The 5,000-nt window shown below is 34.7% G+C and overlaps 1 protein-coding gene across 3 annotated transcripts in view; it reads left to right on the top strand.

Annotated features, from left to right (window-relative positions):
• LOC143021323 (gamma-glutamyl hydrolase-like) overlaps positions 1-5,000 on the top strand; it is a 511,265-nt gene that overhangs the window by 500,571 nt on the left and 5,694 nt on the right. The window lies entirely within an intron of this gene.

Raw genomic sequence — 5,000 nt, forward strand, 5'->3', positions numbered from 1 at the left:
TACCGTAGTAAGTTTACCCCAGACTTTTCACAGGTTTCAGTTTGGAATTCACTTTGAGGTGTTTCGTTTACGAATACCGAGCTAAAATAATTGTTTAAGATATTACACATTCCTTCATTTGAATATTCAAGTTGACCGTCAGCAGATAATAGTGGACCAATGTGATTCCTAACAACCTTTTTATCTCTAATGTAACTATAGAATTCTTTGGGATTCTCTTTGGATTTATCAGCGATGTTCATTTCGTATTGTCGTTTTCTTTTCCTTATTGTCTTTTTTAAATCTCTCTGTATTGATACATAATTTTCATAGTCATTAGATGCACCCGAGCACTTATATTTCTTATAAGCCTGTCTCTTTTTAGCAATACTTTTTTCAGTTTCTTTGTCGAGCCACTTTGGGCGAGCCTGATTTGGGGGACGTCTGTCCTTAAGGAATGTAAGTTTGAATCATCTTAGTGAGCGTATTTTGAAATATTTCCCACATCTGATCTACAGGTCTTTCGTTTAATTTTGCCTCCCAATCTGTAAGCTGTATAGCCACCACTCCGTCCCGTCACTTTCGCGCGCTTACTTTCGTTTTGCACGTCTGTTAGTTTTTCACCACTGTCTTCCGTTCTTCACTTTCACCTGCATTTTTCTTGTCACTTATTTCTGTATTAGTTACATGTTTTTAGAGAGTAGGCCCTGCACCTCCAAGTATTACTGTTTTTAATTTCTTTATAGTGTATTTCAGACGTGTGGATATGAAATGTTTGTAGATTTTCTTTTTCTTCTCGAATACCGGCTACACTGCGTATTTCTATAGGTACAAACTCTGAATCCCGTGAGAACACGCACTTTAGGTCATGGATAAGTCTTGCAGTGACGTAGTAATTTCTTTAGTTTCATTATCTTTAACTTTATATTTAAGATCCACCCCAAAGGGCGTGATCTTAAAATCGTGAACCAATTGAATTTTCTCCTCCACCCTTTCTCCAATCAGATTCGCTGTTACAAGTATATATGCAATATTGTTTACTTAAGCAATACCAGATCTCTGCATAACCCACTTAGGTTACAAGTCAGCAAATCATTGTAAATATCACCAGTGGAATCGAGTTCCCGGCTGCTGTTTATAAACATAAGGCTGAAAGCGAGTTTGTGCAATTCCTCGCCTTCTTGCCTTCAGGTATTATGTAAATACATAAACTATAGAAATATAACACTCTTCATCTAATACTCTTTCTACTCACTTGTCTACCAGCCTCTTAAAGGGCTCGGCAGGTACCACTTGGTCGTTCCAGCTAACCATTTTCAACTACTCTCTTACAGGACTTTGGGATCTTACAAAATTCTGGAAATGCACATTTGATAAAAAAAAATATTTATACAAGGAAATATTAGAATTATATCTGCATAAACTGGCTAAACAAGGTTAAAAGAAATATCCTTCAATGGATGTCATCAACTTAATAATAACCCAAAATATACAAATACTCAAACATGTACAAATGTAACACGAAATACCTGCTGATCCTTAAACATCCTACTAATGTTATGAAAACAAAACATTTTGATACATATATAAATTGTTTCAGCAATTTGGTTTGCAAAACTCACTACTACCAAGATCTGAAGATGTCATAATTTATCAATAACAGCATCAGGAGAAAGTGTCGAATAGTATTTGATGTCTTCTTCCTTCTGAGGAGAAAAGTGTAGTTAAGAAAATTGCATTATTAGAAAAGTTGTTTGTGCTGGATGATTTTTTTTTTTTTTTTTTTTTTTTTTTTTTAAAGATGATGAGTTGGTTATTTTCATATTACATAGATTATGTACACAGTATTAACCACTTCGGAAGGATGACGCCGGCGTAGGTGTTTTGAGGCACAAGTACGTACACGAGGATGCCGGCGTCGGCATCTTGATTATATATATATATATATATATATATATATATATATATATATACATATATATATATGTATATATATACATGTAGTTGTACATGAGGTACCCTCGTATTCTGTCGACTGGTTTGATATTCCGTTTTCTATGTTTATTATTACTCAGAGTAAAAGAGAACGAGTAATACAGCAGTGGCTTTATACTTCATAATGCGAGTGGTGTGATGCATCGTACGTATGGCAGCCGATGCTGCGCGCAAGAATTTGAGTCGTGCTGAAGTAGTTAAGGGTGTTAACAATAGTGTAGAGTGTGTCTGTATGCTTTTTACTGTTGTCAGAAACTGAGGTAGTATATTCAACTGACTTCAGTCTAGAACATAATGTATTCTCTTGTTATGTTTGGGAAAAATAGAAAATGTAAATTCGTTTTGAAAATATATACTTATCCTGAAGTTGTAGCAAGAAATTGACACAATAGTGAAGTTTCATAAGAATTTTTAATGTTTCATGGGACACATAAACATAATCTTACAATATTTAATGGCGTAGTTTTACATTGGCAAGGTTCCAGGTCTTCAGGGCTGACCAAGGCTCCAGGTCGTACTAGTTTCCAATCCCATGCATGCATGGGGAATGGAATATTATAGTATAGGAGCAGATTTAGATGTATTTCCTTTTATCTCAGCATTTCAATCAAACTTCTATATATGTATAAATGTCTTTCTTCATACCTGGCCAAAAGTGCTTAAATTGTGCTTGTCTATAAGTTTTATTCTTTCTTGGATGAGAACTACAATCACTTTCATGAAGTAATTTCAATACCTCTTGTACAAAAGTTTGTGGAATTGCCAACTGATTAACTTGGTCTCTAGAAATATCCTCCCCACGTACACCTATGTTTCTATACAAAAGTCCATTGTTCAAATGAAATTCCTCTATCTGATATCCTTTTAGTAGTTTTGGAGGAATACCTCGTGGCCTCATGAAATTCTGAGCTACTTTTTCCCAAGTCTTATATTTTCCCTTATTATAGCTTCCTGAACTAATGTAACTAGTTCCTTTATACTGCAAATGATATTGATCAACCCTGACGTTGGTTGGCTAATATTTCTGGATAGTGCATCTGCTGCAATGTTTTTCTTACCTGGAATATATGCAAACTTAACATCGTAACACCGAAGTGTAGTAAACCACCTAGCTAATCTTCCCCTAAGATTCTTATGTTTGAATATGTTCTGAATAGCTGTATGATCAGTCTACACTCTGATTGGCTATCCCAATATCATATCTCTAAAAAATATTTAATGAATATATCGCTGCTAATGTTTCTCTTTCGTTAATGGAGTAGTTTCTCCCTGCACTATTACATAGTCTAGATGTTTAAGCTATCGGTTTCAATTTTCAATTTCTCTCATATATCATTATGCCTCCTAACCCTATGTCAGATGCAGCAGTACAAAGAATGAACTCCTTATCATAATCAGGAAATATTAAAACTGGAGGACTAGTGAGTTTATCTTTCAACTTGTCAAAAGTTTGTTGTTGTCCAGATCCCCAAATAAACTTTGAATCTTTCCTCAACAAAGAACTTAAAGGATTAGCTATGCCTGTATAACTCTTAATAAAATTTCTATAATACCCTGTCAATAACAAGAAATTTCTAACTTTTTCTACATTGTCATGAATTAGATAGTTCTTTACTTCCTCTACCTTTGAATTCAGTGTGCTAAGTCCACGTCTGTCTATTTTATATTAAAAAAAAATAACACTGCCCTGTCTGTCTATTTTATATCCCAAGTAAATAACACTGCCCTGCTCCGACTAGTCTTGAGAGTACCAAATCTAATTTCTTAAAGTTCTCAGTCGCTGTTTGGGAAGTTATCAAACTACCATCTAGAACTGTATTCATTAATCTCATGTAAGTTAATGGATGATTACATAATCCAAATGCCATTTGTTTGAACGCATAGTGTCCCGTTGTTGTAGAAAATGTTGTATCATCCCTTGAATCTTCATGCAACTCGATTTGATATCTATAGTGCCAAAATACCTATCCTGGGTTCCCAAACTACGAAAGATATCTGCTGTTACCGGTAACGGTAATCTATCAAGTATTGTTTGTTATTTAATTCCCTATAACCTATAACTGGACGCATGGTACCACTTGATTTTGGCACCAGAATCAATGGGAAATTCCATTCAGTTAGACGAGGTTCTATGATATCCTGCGATAACGTTTCATTGATCAATTTATTCACAATGGCTGGCTTGAAATGTGGTAATTGGTAGGCAGGTATATAAATAGGTTGAGTCCCTGGTTTTAGTTTGATCTGGTGTTTTGAAACAGTTGCTTTGCCCAAGGCGTCCCCGGGCAAAGCAATTGCTATATTATGTGTCACAAGTAATGCAATTAAGCTTACTTCTAACTCAGGACAATAAGTAAGTTCTATTTGACTTATATTTCTCTCCCAATTCTGTTTATTCCTGAATTCAACAGACTGATGAAATTGGTGATTCCGCCTTCTCAGTTCTCTCATTTAGAATTATAATGGGTCTTATACAGACTTGAAAACATCCTATTTGTGTACCTTTTCTTGAGACTATGTCTTCATTCAAAGTACTAATCACTAATATTTCTACTTTGTTCTTGTGTGTCTGATAAATTCCTGAGTTCAATTTAAATTTTTTTATCCTAAATGATTCTGGGATGGTTAAAAATTCGGAGTCTACAGTGACTTTTTTCAACTGCATTTCTAATCTGTTAATTGCTCTGGAGTGTAATAATGTCGACTTTATTAAGCCACTTTCCACAACTAGCAAAGCTGCATTTGAAGTTGATGAATTCTGGTTTATTTCTGGGATTTCTTGAACACTTCAAATGGTTCAGTATACGTGAATTTTCTCTATTTGTTTTATCTGCTCTTGAATAGACCGCTCTGCCCCGCTACCAATCAATCTAGTATTGTTATCTTCCCTATCTATCTCAATAGGTTTTCTTATCACATATAATGGTTCTAAGTCTGATTGATTTGAAAATGGGATTAACTGTATCACTGAGATCTATAATTCAGCAGGACATATGATTATGCCCTTTTTTTTCTCATAATTGCAA

The sequence above is a fragment of the Oratosquilla oratoria genome, chromosome 42 (genome assembly GCF_046742065.1).
Source record: "Oratosquilla oratoria isolate Oo_2021 chromosome 42, ASM4674206v1, whole genome shotgun sequence".
NCBI lineage: Eukaryota > Metazoa > Arthropoda > Malacostraca > Stomatopoda > Squillidae > Oratosquilla > Oratosquilla oratoria.